Source organism: Notolepis coatsorum (genome assembly GCF_963971535.1).
Source record: "Notolepis coatsorum genome assembly, chromosome: 7".
NCBI classification, from domain to species: domain Eukaryota; kingdom Metazoa; phylum Chordata; class Actinopteri; order Aulopiformes; family Paralepididae; genus Notolepis; species Notolepis coatsorum.
The window spans coordinates 7,482,589-7,499,705 of record NC_140171.1 but is presented as its reverse complement, the minus strand read 5'-3'; the positions used below and the strand labels follow the sequence as shown (position 1 = coordinate 7,499,705).

The following is a 17,117-nucleotide window of genomic DNA, read 5'->3' as shown; positions in this document are numbered from 1 at the left end:
GATCACTATAGCAGAGTACTAGTAAAAGACGGTACAGCGGTTAAGTTGTTCTTTTCACACCAAACTCAATTCCGATTCGTGTCATATAGGCTATTTGTTGTATTGTGTTGTTTGTATTTGTTGTTGTAAGTCTTATTAGCGCATTCAGTTTGTCAGTCACACACACACACACACACACACACACACACACACACACACACACACACCAGGACACAGAGAGAAGTCCGATGAGGAAGCAGTGGGTGGAGTTTTCGACCAAACGTGTGGAATTCAGTCACGCCTATTAGTCCCCTGAAGGCGGAGAGAACAGTACGCCATCGGCACTTTTACGCACCTACTCCCAACCTCCGCACGCGCAGATTGCGCACAGAGTCTCTCTGCATTTCAGTCAAGAAGTTTCCCGGAAACTTTAAATCGAAACTAACATCTACTCGCTGCAGTTGTGCGTCTGCGTCATCCTCTGGAGATTGTGGTAGTAGCGTCGTGTACTTTTAACAAGTAAGTATATTTTCCCCTCAAACTGCTCTAATATTAGTAGTGCTTTATTGTGAATGAATGAATGAATGAAAACTTTATTTAACAGATTGCAGAATGGGTACAATACAGTACGGCTCAATACATACAATTGTTAAGGGGATGCAGACCTGAGAAAGACGTTTGTCTTGTTTCCATCAGGGTCCCCCATGTGGTAATGGCGGCACTATAATAGGCACTTTACGCAGCGCGCGTAAGAGAGCGCGTTGGAGAGCCCTTGATTGGAGACTTTTTTTATTGTTGTGTAGCCATATTGTATTTTTCAAGGATTTTCATAGTGTGTTTTGTTCTAAAACAAGCTTAGATCTAGCCTAATTAGCATATAGTTAGTAATATAGGCAAGGGAGATCACTATAGCAGAGTACTAGTAAAAGACGGTACAACGGTTAAGTTGTTCTTTTCACACCAAACTCAATTCCGATTCGTGTCATATAGGCTATTTGTTGTATTGTGTTGTTTGTATTTGTTGTTGTAAGTCTTATTAGCGCATTCAGTTTGTCAGTCACACACACACACACACACACACACCAGGACACAGAGAGAAGTCCGATGAGGAAGCAGTGGGTGGAGTTTTCGACCAATTTGGTCATTTGCAATGGATAGTTTTCCTATAGACTACCTTTAACACGTATCCGTGTGTTTGTTGGCTGGTTTACTTTACTATCTACTCGCTGCAGTTGTGCGTCTGCGTCATCATCTGGAGATTGTGGTAGTAGCGTCGTGTACTTTTAACAAGTAAGTATATTTCCCCCTCAAACTGCTCTAATATTAGTAGTGCTCTATTGTGGTAATGGATGCACTATAATAATACTTTACGCAGCGCGCGTAAGAGAGCGCGTTGGAGAGCCCGTGATTGGAGGCTTTTTTTTAATTGTTGTGTAGCCAAATTGGATTTTCATAGTGTGTTTTGTTCTAAAACAAGCTTAGATCTAGCCGTATGCGCATTTTAAATGTTATTATGACTCTTTATGAGTTCTGTGTTGCCTGACCTGTCTAGCTATAGGTACTACTAACAGTACACTGATCTACCCATTTCCTTGGCCAGCCTATATTTTGTATTCAACCATATATCTGTGTAATAACCATTCTTACACCAGGCTGTTGATTGATTAATTGAAAACTTTATTAACAGATTGCAGAATGGCTGGGTACAATACAGTACAGCTCAATACACACAATTGTTAAGGGGTTGCAGACCAGAGAAAGACTTTCGTCTTGTTTACATCAGGGTCCCCCATTTTTAATTCATCAGGACATATATGACATACATGACATACAGATAGACAGTACTGCTACATCTATACATTTATGACATACCAGATTTGCAAATACAGTACTGTTTGTGATACAAAAAGAGTCCAGAAAAGAGAGTATATACACATTTGACGTACAAACAGTACATTGGAGGAGGTTGGGTAGGTGGGGTGGGGGGGGGGGGGCTGTACATTGGAGGTGGTTGGGGGGGGGGGGGGGGTTGGGTAGGAGGGGTGGGTGGGGAACACTGTACAACTGTACAAGCAAAACTGTACATTGGAATATTTACAAAACCATACTTGGTCATTTACTGTACATTGGAGGGGGTTGGGTTAGGACATTTACAGGGGCCAGTTTAGAATTGCAGTCTCCCATAGGTGTTCTTTGAGAGTGGTTTTGAAAGTGGGCAGTGATTCACATTCCTTTACAGCTGTGGGTAGGGCGTTCCACATTGATGTGGCATAATTGCTAAACGTGTTTAGTCCCTTGTTTGAGCCGAATCTGGGTTTAACATGATTTGTGGAGCTCCCTCTGGTGTTGTGATCGTGGTATTCACTGACCTTTGGGAAGTATTTTGACATGTACATGGGTACCTTGGTCGTGTAGTGTATCTTGTACACCAGGCCCATTGCAAGTTGCTGTACTCTGTCGTCTACTCTAAGCCATCCTAGGTTGTCAAAGTGGGCAGGGGTGAGGTGGGTTCTAGGAGTCAGGTCAAGCAGTAGTCTGACCAGTTTGTTCTGAGATGTTTGTAATTTTGTTTTTAGCGCCTTTGAGGTGCTTTGGTACCATGAGGTGCAAGCATAGTCGTAGTACCCTTGAATGAGTGCTCCTGCCAGAGTCTTCAGGGTATTCTTGTTTACCAGAGAGGAGATCCGGTACAAGAATCGAGTTTGTTGGTTGACTTTTTTTATTACATTGGTTGCCATTTTGTCACAGGAAAGATTAGCCTCTAGGATGGAACCCAGGTAGGTAATTTCATCTTTCCTTGTGACAATATTGTCACCCACTGTAACTGAGAAGCCGTCGGTCTTGTTGAGTTTGTTATTTGAACCGAAGAGTTCAACTATCTCATTTAGACATTCCCCTCCCCCTTCTCCCAAATCCTGTGACCCCTCCCCCTCTCCCCAATCCTGTACCCCCCCCCCCCCCCTGTGAACTGGAATGTTGTTGGGAGGAGTCTTAGAGTCATATAGTTCACAGGGGGGGGATACAGGATTGGGGAGAGGGGGGGGGGGCACAGGATTGGGGAGAAGGGGGAGGGGAATGTCTAAATGAGATAGTTGGGGAATGAATCATTATATTATTCCACAGTACCCATTCTGCAATCTGTTAATAAACGTTTCAATCAATCAATCAATCAATGGGTACAGTACAGTACAGCTCAATACACAATTGTTAAGGGGATGCAGACCAGAGAAAGACTTTCGTCTTGTTTACAAATATGCATATGGCTCGCTGATAACAAACTATCATTACACATGGGCAAAACAGAGTCCATTCTCTTCGGTTCAAATAACAAACTCAGCAAGACCGACGGCTTCTCAGTTACAGTGGGTGACAATATTGTCACAAGGAAAGACGAAATTAGCTACCTGGGTTCCATCCTAGAGGAAAATCTTTCCTGTGACAAAATGGCATCCAATGTAATAAAAAAAGTCAACCAACGAACTAGATTCTTGTACCGGATCTCCTCTCTGGTAAACAAGAATACCCTGAAGACTCTGGCAGGAGCACTCATTCAAGGGTACTATGAATATGCGTGCACCTCATGGTACCAAAGCACCTCAAAGGCGCTTAAAACAAAATTACAAACATCACAAAACAAACTGGTCAGACTACTACTTGACCTGAACCTAGGGTTGGGCATCGTTTGGATTTGAACGATTCCGGTTCCGATTCCGATTCTCCATATCGATTCCTGTTCTAAACGATTCTCGATTCCGATTCTTTGAGGTGCAGGTCAAAACAGGTCACAGCTTATTTCGAAGGAGATTTTTTATTTTTTTTTTATTTCAAAAAGAAAATCATACTATTCACATTTTCAGTTGACTTGATACAGTTTAATTTGGTTGCTGTACTGTAACTAGGGTATTAAAGTAAAAAAAAAAAAAAAAAACGAAATTTAGAATCGAAATTCAAATATGTTACTTCCGGTTCCAGAACCGGAAGTTAGGAACCGGTTCCTATTAGAACCGGTTTTCGGTGCCCAACCCTACCTGAACCCCAGAACCCACCTCACCCCTGCCCACTTTGACTACCTAGGATGGCTTAGAGTAGACGACAGAGTACAGCAACTTGCAATGGGCCTGGTCTACAAGATACACTATACGACCGGGGTGCCCATGTACATGTCAAAATACTTCCCAAAGGTCAGTGAATACCACAACCACTACACCAGAGGAAGCTCAACAAATCATGTTAAACCCAGATTCGGCTCAAACAAGGGACTAAACACGTTTCGCAATTATGCCACAACAATGTGGAACGCCCTACCCAAAGCTGTAAAGGAAAGTGAATCCCTGCCCACATTCAAAACCGCTCTTAAAGAGCACCTACGGGAGGCTGCAATTCGAAACTGGCCACCGTAAATGCCCAAAACCCCCACCACCTCCTAATAGACAGTCTCCTCCCCACAACATGTATATATTCCCTCCCCGCCGTATGTATATTTCCCTCCCACCCACCCACCCCCTCCTAATGTACAGTCCCCTCCCCATCATATGTATATACTCTGTCAGGATCTAGGGGTAACAGTACTGTATATTTGAATACCGCTTATGTCACAAATGTATCAGTACTAAATACCTATATGTCCCTATGCCATAAATGTCATGTATGTTGTGTATGTCATAAATGTCTATATGAATTGAAAATGGGGGACCCTGATGGAAACAGGACAAACGTCTTTCTCAGGTCTGCATCCCCTTAACAATTGTATGTATTGAGCCGTACTGTATTGTACCCATTCTGCAATCTGTTAAATAAAGTTTTCATTCATTCATTCATTCACATCAGGGTCCCCCATTTTCAATTCATCATATGACATACAGATAGACAGTACCGCTACATCTATACATTTATGACATACCAGATCTACAAATACAGTACTGTTTGTGATACAAAAAGGGTCTAAAAAAGAGAGTATACATTTGAGGGGGAAGAAACTGTACATTGGAGGAGGTTGGGTAGGTTGGATGGGGAAACTGTACATTGGAGGATGTTGGGGGGGGCATGTGGTAAACATGTTTATCTTTTAATTTAGTTTTGAATGACCAATTGAAGCTCTGACTTACCTGCGGTGCAGCAAGGGGCGAGGGCGAGGGATCCAGATGCGGACGGCCGTGTTACTATTGGCTCAAAGGGAAGCGTCTTATACTCTGTGTGGCACTGCCACTCGGGACAATAATACGGTCCGGTCGTGGAGTCACTCCACAAGTCTCCAATACAGCGCTTGCAGAACCGATGGTCGCACTTCAATGTGATCGGGTCGCGATATGTAGACTTACACAAAGGACACGCCGCCGCAGGGGTGTTGAAAGATGCGCCCATTTTGTTTATAAACTTTATATCTGTTAGTGTTCTTCTTCACTTAGTTTCACGTAATGTTTTGGTTGCACAAATCACGTGACCCAAATCAGCCAATGGAAGCGAGCGGCCGGAGGACCTCAGCCATTGGGTCCCCAAATCAGCCAATGGAAGCGAGGGGTATCTAAGCGCGGGGGACCTCAGCCATTGGGTGGGACCCAAATCACGTGACCAAAATCAGCCAATGGAAGCGAGGGGTCGCTATGTGCGGGGCTTGTAAGCGCGGGGCTTGTAAGCGCTGCGGTCTGATGTGCTGCAGCTGGAAGCATCTCAGAGAGAGAGGGAGAGAGAGAGAGAGAGAGGGGGAGAGAGAGAGAGAGAGAGAGAGAGAGAGAGAGAGAGAGAGAGAAGGGGAGAGAGAGAGAGAGAGAGAGAGAGAGAGAGAGAGAGAGGAGGGAGGGAGAGGGAGGGAGAGAGAGAGCTCGTGCTGCTGCTAGTTCTATCAGGTCTCCGCGCTGCAGCGCGCTGAGAAGTCGGACTCTCCCTAGCACACTGCTGTCTGGCCAGGCGCGCGATCCCGCTAGGAACCCGTGCGTGAAATTCATGCGCGTTCAATGTGCCCGAGTCGTCAGACCGCCGGTCCTGAGAGCGCCGCTCTGCGTCTCTGCAGTTGCATACTTCTCCATTTCTGTCAAGAAGTTTTCCGGAAACTTTAAATCGAAACTAACATCTACTCGCTGCAGTTGTGCGTCTGCGTCATCATCTGGAGATTGTAGTAGTAGCGTCGTGTACTTTTAACAAGTAAGTATATTTCCCCCTCAAACTGCTCTAATATTAGTAGTGCTCTATTGTGGTAATGGATGCACTATAATAATACTTTACGCAGCGCGCGTAAGAGAGCGCGTTGGAGAGCCCGTGATTGGAGGCTTTTTTTAATTGTTGTGTAGCCATATTGTATTTGTCAAGGATTTTCATAGTGTGTTTTGTTCTAAAACAAGCTTAGATCTAGCCTTATGCGCATTTTAAATGTTATTATGACTCTTTATGAGTTCTGTGTTGCCTGACCTGTCTAGCCTATAGGTACTAACAGTACACTGATCTACCCATTTCCTTGGCCAGCCTATATTTTGTATTCAACCATATATCTGTGTAATAACCATTCTTACACCAGGCTGTTGATTGATTGATTGAAAACTTTATTAACAGATTGCAGAATGGCTGGGTACAATACAGTACAGCTCAATACACACAATTGTTAAGGGGTTGCAGACCAGAGAAAGACTTTCGTCTTGTTTACATCAGGGTCCCCCATTTTTTATTCATCAGGACATATATGACATACATGACATACAGATAGACAGTACTGCTACATCTATACATTTATGACGTACCAGATTTGCAAATACAGTACTGTTTGTGATACAAAAAGAGTCCAGAAAAGAGAGTATATACACATTTGACGTACAAACAGTACATTGGAGGAGGTTGGGTAGGTGGGGGGGGGGGGGGGGCTGTACATTGGAGGTGGTTGGGGGGGGGGGGGGGTTGGGTAGGAGGGGTGGGTGGGGAACACTGTACAACTGTACAAGCAAAACTGTACATTGGAATATTTACAAAACAATACTTGGTCATTTACTGTACATTGGAGGGGGTTGGGTTAGGACATTTACAGGGGCCAGTTTAGAATTGCAGTCTCCCATAGGTGTTCTTTGAGAGTGGTTTTGAAAGTGGGCAGTGATTCACATTCCTTTACAGCTGTGGGTAGGGCGTTCCACATTGATGTGGCATAATTGCTAAACGTGTTTAGTCCCTTGTTTGAGCCGAATCTGGGTTTAACATGATTTGTGGAGCTCCCTCTGGTGTTGTGATCGTGGTATTCACTGACCTTTGGGAAGTATTTTGACATGTACATGGGTACCTTGGTCGTGTAGTGTATCTTGTACACCAGGCCCATTGCAAGTTGCTGTACTCTGTCGTCTACTCTAAGCCATCCTAGGTTGTCAAAGTGGGCAGGGGTGAGGTGGGTTCTAGGAGTCAGGTCAAGCAGTAGTCTGACCAGTTTGTTTTGAGATGTTTGTAATTTTGTTTTTAGCGCCTTTGAGGTGCTTTGGTACCATGAGGTGCAAGCATAGTCGTAGTACCCTTGAATGAGTGCTCCTGCCAGAGTCTTCAGGGTATTCTTGTTTACCAGAGAGGAGATCCGGTACAAGAATCGAGTTTGTTGGTTGACTTTTTTTATTACATTGGTTGCCATTTTGTCACAGGAAAGATTAGCCTCTAGGATGGAACCCAGGTAGGTAATTTCATCTTTCCTTGTGACAATATTGTCACCCACTGTAACTGAGAAGCCGTCGGTCTTGTTGAGTTTGTTATTTGAACCGAAGAGAATGGACTCTGTTTTGCCCATGTGTAATGATAGTTTGTTGTCGGCGAGCCATATGCAGATTTTGCCTAGTTCTGAGCTGAGGGTTTTTTCAACCTGTAACTTGTTCTTGTCAGAGACCAGCAGGGCTGAGTCGTCCGCAAACAGGAACAAGTTGCAGTCACAAGCTGACGACATGTCATTTGCATAAATTAGGAAATTAGATTAATAGGAAACAGGCACTGGAGGAAATCAGAATGTTGATGCGACATTCTGATCTCCTCCAGTGCCTGTTTCCTATAAATGTTGTGCTCAGTCAGGGGGGTTAGATCATTGGTCTCTCTCTAAGACAGTGGTTCTCAAACCTGTTCTGTCAGGCCCCCCTTTGGAGGACCAAAATGTTTTGGGCCCCCCCTCGCCCCAACAAAATAGTCATGAAATGGACCAAGTTTAAATTGATTGAAATAACATCAATATCATTAGCTTTCAAATTGTGCGACCACTTAACAATAACATTCAGTAACAATAACCAAAAACTGAGGGGAAAAAATTATGAAATGTGTAATCCCTTTGTTCGAATAATAACATATATAACATACGGTTATCCTATAACTATAGTTATATGAGTATAGCGAGCGCTCTGCACTCTAGTGGAACTATCCCTTTATCAATCTAATACTGAATAATTTTTCTACACATGTACACACCCATCCGCCTGGCCACACCCACATCCGCTCCTCTACATAAGCGGGGTCGTGGCCATACTAACAGCTCCTTCCCTATTTTCACCACCGTAGAAGTGACTGTATACACCACTTTGAGTTTAGTGCCGAAATAGTTGTTGGAAAGGAGCTACGTTGACATTGTATCTTTGTTTTTCTCTCTCTCGCAATTTTACGAGAAAAACTAAAGAGATAATGTTTAGACCTTCGGAGGGTTTAGACGCTCGCAACGTCACCCTTCACCAGCGCTTCACCATCGCCGCCTCCTACGTGTGTCGTGGGGCGTCTCTGGCTCCGCGGTCGTGGCAGCCAGATATGCCTGGGCGGCGCCCGGTGGTGAGTTTGCCTCGCCGAGGGGCTTTTGAGCCTCCATCTCCTGTGAGATGGCCTGGTTCCGGCCCTGGTTCCCCCGCCAGTGGACAGTCGGCCGACAGGCCGACAGCTCCTCTGGTGGCAGGGGATTTGCGACGCAGACTCTTCGCCTCGGGGTCGTGGCCAGCCATACTAACAGCTCCTTCCCAAGTCTTTCACCACAGAAGGCGAAGACCACAGGGTCCTCAGTGAGTCAGTGCAGAGCGCTCGCTATACTCATATAACTATGGTTATAGGATAACCGTATGTTATATTATCGTATAGCTTACGCTCTGCACTCTAGTGGAACACAGGAGTTGAGCAGAGCGGAAGCTCGACAAATGTACCCACTGAGGCCCCCCACAACCATCAGAACTGGGGAGGACCCCAGCCCCCGGACCCCCCTAGAGGGGGACGGGAGGGAATCGGATCCGACTGTGTGAAGAGGGGTTAGCACCTCAACGCACAGGGTGAGCAGATCGTGGGACTTACCTTCACACAGAAGGACCCGCGACCACTCAGGCGCGCATCCCACATGCCACTAGGGAACGAACGGGAAGGGAAAAAAACCTGTTACAGCCCCTAACATCACGGGGTCAAAGGTCAAGAACCCAACCCTGTGGCAAGGCCATAGCAGCGGAGCGCGGAGGAGGACCCAGCCCCAGGAACAGCCTGAGGGCCAGGACCCCCCGGAAAGGGGGCCTGGTGAGGCCAACGATGCTGTAGCATCGAGACCCCACCAGACGGTCACTAGTAGTGACACCACCCCCCACATCGCCAGTGTATCGGACAGGGCCCAATCCAAGAGCAGGCCCTTCCCCCCTACAGCACGCCGCCCTGAAGCACTCCACAGAGGCTACACCCCCACAACACTGTGGGGCCAGTCGGCGCACTGGGGAGACAACCCCCAAGAGGTTGATCCCTCAATCCCGGCAACAGGCCAAGAGCATAACTTGACCTGCGCCCGGAGCACTGCGGACTAGACAGGCGCCTAAGGGGTCTACTGTGAAACAGTACCCCGGCGGAAGGGGCGTTCGGTATGCTGTGCACCATGTCACAGCCTCCACAAAACCCGACCCCCTAGAGAGGTCGAGGTCCAAGAGAAGGCTGACACGATTGGCAGACGTCATGAAAAGTGCGGGGGCACACTCGCAGGCAGACAGGGTTAAACCCGGCCTAAACCCGAGAGTCGACTCTGCTACCAACACACCGGGGAATCAACCACCCCCCTATGTTTGAAAAAAATTACCATTGATGTGTTTTGGGTCTCGACGTGTACATGGCGCTGGCCCTGGGTGCTTACAGTGTGGAACCACGCATGGGCTGGCACGCCTTGGTTGCTCATTATAAAAACTGCGTTTCGAACAGGCGAATCCAGCTCACAGCTCCGGGGTTGGTGACGAACGCAATCTCCGCTACGGCACCTAACCGCCCTATCAATGGTAATTCTAACAAGAAACCAGATAACGTTCCCTCCAACGCCGCCTGGGACGAGCGGCAGGAAGCTGGCCAAAAGACACAGATATGGGTCCCATATGACACGTCTGAGGGAAAAAACCCTGTCAACACTGCTCTGTATAAAAGAGAGGAGACCGGGAACCCCCAGAGAGACCTCCCACGTGAGTACAATTGAAAAGATATATGTAAACATTGAGCCACGTGACCAAAAGCTCAACACATATGCAATAGAGAGCAGAGCAGAAAACAACAGTTTTCAACGCACCGCATAACTCAATCTTGACAATGACAGTGGTCCACAACATGGAGCCTGAAAAGAACTCACGGAAGTCTCATGACCAATAGAAACGCGCCCAGTGACGTATTCTATGGCCGGGGAAATTCCGTGACCCACCTGCCCAAATATGGCGTGGGACCAGGGAACTCCCTCCCCCCCCCCTCTCCCCACCCTGTGACTCGCTGACCCGACAGCGTGACAGGAAAACCGAAGAACAGGAGGTCCAACCCCCTGGCCAATCAGTAAAAAGGGGGGGAGGGGTTTATCAGTTCACCCCCTCATGACCCCATACCCCGGATACGATGAGCGCATGATACCAGTTATCTAGCATGCTACATGAAAAAGCGTATATCCTCTGGGATAAGCTCAACCATTACACGCCAGCCACAAACGATAAACTCGTTTGTGAAAAAACGGGTTTTTATACAAGGCTTTAGGCTCATGTGCGAAAACGTCACCCGTGTTTTCATACTTCACCAAGTAAAGAGAAACAACAGACGTTTAAAGAGAGGGTCAAAGACCTCGGTACAAGCTACATATGTGATTACTTCTGTAGGCTAACACTCTAACCTAGTTGTGGACTCAATGCCATGTTTCCCAAACGTAACAGAATACACACAACCCCCTCAGATAAAAAAGGTAAAGTTCACTCTTACTACTGCAAGAAGAACGCCGTCTTCTTCATGATGAGGCAAGACAAGTCTTTCGACCGAGTGCTAGCCACAGGCCTTGCTAAGCACACATGTATAGCGACCAGAACAGAATTTTCAAGAAAACTGTCCTACTCCCTAAGCCAGGGGTCAGCAACCTTTTTGACATGAAGTGCCAGTTTGAAATATAGTTGTAACTAGTGTGCCACCAAAAAACTAACCGGGAGGTTTAGACAGACAAACACACAAATCCGTGACAAACAAGGACGACTGCTCACCACCAAGGAAGAACAACACCAAAGGTGGACTGAGCACTTTAGGGAGCTCCTCAACAGAGAGCCCCCTGTCCAAGAGGTGGAGATTCCGCCAGCTGCACACATGCTGGAGATCAACTGTGCCCCCCCAACAAGATATGAGGTGAAAAAGGCTATCAATGCATTGCGACGTGACAAGGCAGCAGGGCCAGATGACATTCCAGCAGAAGCTTTAAAGCAGGGGTGTACAGTGCGACATATATATCGCACGTGCTACAGCAACAGCTGTCTGTGCGATGGATGGATTTACTTCAGTAGCACTGGTGCGATAGGGATTCGGTTCATATAGATACTCTTATTTTGAAAATCCTGTAGCGGGTCTCATTTCTGCCCACGCGCAGCTCCAGCTAGGCTCCGAAAGCTAGCAACGTTCAGGTGCATATGATACTCTTATTTTGAAAAAACTCTTGTGACAACTCAACGAGTCGTATCCGCCCTATCCGTGCTTCTGCAAGGAGCAGCGCGTTGGTCGGTTGGTGCGCACTGCTGCGTTAACACAGCAGTGCGCCTACACGTCCCGAAATAAGTCTGTGGTGTTTTTTCTTTCTCGCAACGGGTCAAATGCATCTACATGTTTTGCACCGTCGCCATTCCTTTATGCGCACATCGCCCGAAATTAACGTTTATGTACCATTACAATCACTACAACGTTAGCAAGCTAACAAGCTAATCCTGATCAGAGGCGCAGAGCCAGCAGACACAGTGTGGAAAGGGAAATGGGGGGGCACTCTCTCCCCTTCCCTGTGTGTGTGTGTTCGTGCGTGCGTTTGGAAAGACGATGAAGTCACTAGTCAGGACTCAGGACAGGAGTATATTATAGTAAACTGAGGATGGACAGATAATGATGATATTCAAATATAAACAAGTTTCGAGAGGAGTGGAAGTTTGAAGACAGACTAGACTACAATATGATGCGGGGGTGGTGAGTTGAAACAGTGTGTGTGAATGAATGAATGAAAACTTTATTTAACAGATTGCAGAATGGGTACAGTACGGCTCAATACACACAATTGTTAAGGGGATGCAGACCAGAGAAAGACGTTTGTCTTGTTTACATCAGGGTCCCCCATTGTGTGTGTGTGTGTCCCAACCGACCCCACTTCTATGTTTCAATAAATTATTTGCATTTAAAACTATTAACGCTGACTCATTCCTTCAGTCCACTCAAAATTATGCTAATATTCCTTATGTTGTTTATGATATTAATTGAAAATAGCATATGAGAGTATCATAGTAATAATAACACATGGCGATATACTAAATGACAGCCAAACATGGCACTGCAACTAAATAACACAAATACAATAGGCACATTTGTGACTGTTACAAATATAACACGTTTTATACTTGTGCTACAAGATTTTGGCCTGTGCTACAAAACTATCAACCTCTGTAGCACCAGTGCTATGTGCAAAAAAAGTTAACGTACAGCCCTGCTTTAAAGGCAGACGTTGAAACCTCAGCCACCATGCTACACCAGCTGATCAAAAGGATCTGGGAGAAAGAAGGAAATGTACCAACAGACTGGAAGGACGGGCTCATTGCTATTATACCCAAGAAAGGAGACCTTAAGAACTGCAACAACTATCGTGGGATTATGTTGCTCTCAACACCAGGCAAAGTTTTCAACCGCATTATCTTGGACAGACTGCGAAAAGGGGTCGATGATGAACTGAGAGAAAACCAAGCCGGTTTCAGGAACGGTAGATCGTGCACTGACCAAATTGCCACCCTCAGGATCATCATCGAGCAATCCATAGAATGGCACGCACCTGTCTATGTCAATTTCATAGATTTTGAAAAGGCATTCGATAGTGTAGACCGCGAGCTGCTTTGGAAACTCATGGCACACTATGGAATCCCTAAAAAATACATCAGCATAATCAAGAACATGTATCAGGACATGAAATGCCAAGTGTTACATAACGGATGTGCACAAGAACACTTCAAAGTGCTCACCGGCGTGAAACAGGGCTGCCTACTTTCCCCCTTCCTCTTCCTCCTATGCATCGACTGGATCATGAGGCAAACCACAACCAATAAAAAGACTGGCATCCAGTGGAGTCTAACGGAGCACCTCGAAGACCAGGGCCCTCATGCATCAACGTGTTCTACGCACAGATCTGTGCTTACCCTGTGCGTACGATCATTTCTAAGCAAAGAGTGGGATTCATCAACTTCAACTTGAACTTGACTTCGTGCTTAGATCTACGCACAGGTCAGACCTGGCGTACCTAGCTCCCAGTGGTAGAATATATTATTACAACAAGGAAATGAGCTTCTGTGCATAATAACACCGGCATGTTCTGTACGAACCGTAGTTCATTATAGTTCATTGTAGAATAGCAACAGTAGTGTAATTATGGTCAAAACCCTATAAATAGCATTTGGAATAATAGATCTTTCTCTCAGAATGAATGCAGCATGGTTTATATAGCGTTATCGGAATATACGGGGTGTAGGCTACTGACTGACTGCGCTCCGCGTAGCTTGATTGATTGATTGATTGAAAAGTTTATTAACAGATTGCAGAATGGGTACAGTACAGTACAGCTCAGTACATACAATTGTTAATTGGGGATGCAGACCAACTTTCGTCTTGTTTACATCAGGGTCCCCCATTTTCAATTCATCATAAATCATAAAGCTCAACTCGTTATTATTCTGCGCAGACCGCAGAAACACGGGGACGTTTTGATTATATTTAAAAGGCTTTACGTTAAACGAAACAAGTGGAACTTCGAAGCTGTAAGCAGAATACAAGTCATATTAATATAGTGTTCTTCCCCCTTTTTACTGTATAAGAAAGAATAGAAAACGCATTGCAATGTCACTATAGTGGACAGACTATGTATATGATGGGATTCAAGTTCATGTATTGAAAGGCAGGCTATCATACATGCAGTGAGATTCATTGTTCTTGTATATGCTCTCGTATTATATTGTTTATATAGGCTACCCAATACTCAAAATAGATTGTAGTATGCCTCTAGAAATCATATGCAGCAGGTAGAAAATTGACGGGAGATCCATCGCGATTTGGAATAAAATTGAGGAGAACTTTAATCCCTGGGGTATTAATCAAACAACACGGGAAAAGGCAGTCATATTCCAGCGCGGTCTTTATTAGCCGACAACAAAATAGATGCATCTAAAAATCATATAGCCAATCGAACACAACTAATAAAGGCATTCATATTACAAGCACGGTTATAATGACACACAACCAACGCCAAACAGTGGTCAACGAACGGTCTTTATTAGTATTTTGAGCTGTCCAGGCAGAATTGCAGCAATGGTCTTAGGGAGCCGTTGATATCTGACATCACCGTTTACAAATCCGCCTTTTATTAATCCCACAATACGCGATAGTGTCTTCTTGGTTCGACAGCAGTGAACAATCTTCGTGGAGTTTCTCAGGGTTCCGCTCGGGTCCGTCCATTATTTCACATCCCATGGGGGGTGTTTCCTCATTTTCATGACCATATATGGATAATCATGCACGAGCATTGACGGTAGAACAAAGTGGTATTCATCAACACGGAGGACCATAGAGCCTGCGTACGCACGTGTGATGAATGCCGACTTCCCTGTGCGTGCGCTAGTTCTACATTCCGTGCTTACGTGTGGAAGTAGGTCAAGTTCTACGTCCACATTGATGCATGAGGGCCCTGGACTTTGCGGATGACATTGCACTACTCTCACACAACCATCAACAGATGCAAGACAAAACCCAGCTGCTAGAAACAACTGCAGCTGGACTTGGGCTCAAAATAAATGGACAAAAAACTCAAGTAATCAGAGTCAATAATAAAAGCACAAACCCCATAACCATCGGGGGCCAGACACTGGAAGAGGTTGACAAATTCACATACTTGGGTAGTGTTATAGCTGTTGATGGCGGGACTGAGGAAGACGTAAGGGCAAGAATAGGAAAAGCAAGAGCAACATTCAACATGTTAAACAAGATATGGAAAACCCGAAACATCAAACTCAACACCAAGCTCAAAATCTTCAACTCCAATGTCAAATCCATTCTGCTATATGGCTCTGAAACCTGGAAAACCACCACTAACATCAACAATAAACTGCAGACCTTCATCAACCATTGTCTGAGACGTATCCTCAGGATCTTCTGGCCAAACACAATCACCAACATCAAGCTGTGGGAATGCACCAAGCAAGAATCAGTGGAGGTCCAGCTGACCAGGAGAAAATGGAGCTGGATTGGGCACACACTTCGAAGACACAAAACCGCAATAACCAAACAGGCATTAACCTGGAACCCACAAGGCAAGCGAGGCAGAGGAAGACCCAAAAACACCTGGAGAAGAGACACTGAGCAGGAACTCAAGACAAGGGGGCTGACGTGGAAACAGCTGGAGAGGATGGCGCAAGACAGACGGGGGTGGAAACTTTTCATCAATGGCCTATGTTCCGAAAGGAATAAAAAGGCCTAAGTAAGTAAAGTAAAGTAAGTGTGCCTGTGCCATATCAACAATATTCCATGCATCGTAATTTTTTCTCATAATCAGGTATTTTTTATGATAATTTTTACATTATTACATCATTATTGTTATTGTTATTATTAACAATATTATTATGATGGTTGTATCAACCCTAAATCTGAGTTGGGGCGGGGGTGCAATGCAGACAAACAGTTTTGCTTTACTGAGCTCCGTTATCTGGGGGCTGTAGTTGGTCACTTTAAGATGCACACCGGAGCATCTTTTAATCCAGCTGTTTGCTGTTCTCTGATATTTCGTTGATGCGTCGCTCGACACTTCGAGCTGACATGGGGATATCTTTTATCCTTGATTTGATTGTCTCTTTGTTTGGCAAGCCTTCAAACAAAACATCTGAGCTACAGAGAAAAGCCTCCTTGATATACTCGCCATCAGTGAATGGCTTTCCACATTTCGCAATGCAATGACCAATGCGATAGCTTGCTTCAGTTGCGTGGTTTTTAGCAGTCGTGAATACTTTGAGGGTGCTGGCTTGCTTTCCATACCTGGCCACGGCACGTTTAATCGATTCTGCCTTAACTTTTTTGATGCTTCGTCTCAAAATGGCGTTTCACACCTGACGTTCTGCAAACTACATTTTCTAAACATAAAGTACACACAGCACGGTCCTTCTGACACACAAACCCGTAGTCGTCTGTCCACGAGGGCTGGAATGCCTGAATTTCCTTTGCTTTAACTTTCTTAGCGGGGGTTGCCATCATGAAAGACAGCACATACAGAATGCAACCGCAGCACTGTGTGATTACCTGGGAACTGCGCGCGGGAGGCCAGCTGACTGCTGACAGCTGAGCACCATGGGAACAGCTGTATAGCTGTCATAGGGGTGTGCAAAACAGTCGACTTACAAAAAAGAACCTGTGGGAGGATTTCAACAAGATAAATGCGACAACAGTGCAAAATATTTCACTATAATATTTCAAAGTAAAAAAAAAAAAAAAAAAGTATATATATATATATTTTTTTATGCTGCCCCCTGTGCCAATGAAAATGCCCCCGCGTGCCTATGCGGGCACGCGTGCCTAGGGTTGCCTACCCCTGCCCTAAGCAAACACACAACCCCACAGCTAGCTGAGGGTTATACATCGTATCCCCAATATATAGTGAATAAACACACATTTTGTAACAAAAACCAGTCCCTCAC

General features: G+C 45.4%; 1 protein-coding gene across 3 annotated transcripts in view; it reads left to right on the top strand.

Annotated features, from left to right (window-relative positions):
- The first annotated feature begins 319 nt into the window (after positions 1-319).
- The window catches only part of LOC311232689 (apoptosis-associated speck-like protein containing a CARD), a 28,936-nt gene continuing 12,138 nt past the window's right edge, over positions 320-17,117 (top strand). Inside the window, exons 1-2 of one of the 3 annotated variants that reach the window (XM_084319559.1) lie at positions 326-472; positions 6,096-6,117. The gene's annotated coding sequence lies outside the window, so the exon portion shown is untranslated. Of the gene's footprint in view, positions 499-1,150; positions 1,270-6,095; positions 6,118-17,117 lie in introns of those variants that run through there. The other 2 variants (XM_084319560.1, XM_084319561.1) reach the window with 2 other exon arrangements.